Source organism: Humulus lupulus, chromosome 7 (assembly GCF_963169125.1).
Source record: "Humulus lupulus chromosome 7, drHumLupu1.1, whole genome shotgun sequence".
Lineage (NCBI taxonomy): Eukaryota > Viridiplantae > Streptophyta > Magnoliopsida > Rosales > Cannabaceae > Humulus > Humulus lupulus.
This window is the reverse complement of record NC_084799.1, coordinates 83132339-83133134: the sequence shown is the minus strand read 5'-3', so window position 1 is coordinate 83133134 and position 796 is coordinate 83132339.

The following is a 796-nucleotide window of genomic DNA, read 5'->3' as shown; positions in this document are numbered from 1 at the left end:
GGCTGGCCTGGCCACTGCTCAAGCTGTTGTCGAACAATTAATCGATTACTCATCAGGGAACATTCAATCAAAGAAGACTAATCCTTCACCTAGTGGAAGCAACGTTGGGGGGTAAGAAGTCGAGAAAGTTTTGGCAGAGCAAGAGCGGGGGAAGAGAGAAGAGGAGCGTGGAGTCTAACTCTCCTAACAAAGGCAGTAGCCCCCCATTCAAGAAGCCTCTTACATGGTGGATTTGTACCGGACTGCATAAGTCGACAGAATGTCCTCACAAATCCAAGATGAGTTTCTTTCAGGAGTCGTTTGCCCAAGGAGATCAAACCAAAGAAGAGGAGGATGAGAAATATACATACATGGGTGCCCTCCAGGTGCTAAATGCTCTCAAGAAACATGGTGCGAAAGTAAAGAAGACCCTTGGAAAAGGACTAATGTATGTGGACACCACTCTAAACAGTAAAATGGTCGGAAGCGTGATGATTGACACGGGCACCACTCACAACTTCATTTTGGAGAATGAAGCTAAACGTCTGATACTGAAATGGGGAAAAGACTATGACCGCATGAAAGCGGTTAACTTAGAATCCTTAGCCACAACCGGCGTGGCTAAGAAGGTGAACATGAAGATTGGCTCGTGGGAGGGGTAAACTGACTTGGTGGTCGTGCGAATGGATGAATTTGATGTGATATTGGGTATGGACTTTCTTACGAAGAAGGGAGCCATTCCCATGCCATCTACAGGAAGTTTACTCATAATGGGATAGACACCTGCAGTGGTGCCTGCTAAAGTGGAGCAGCCCCC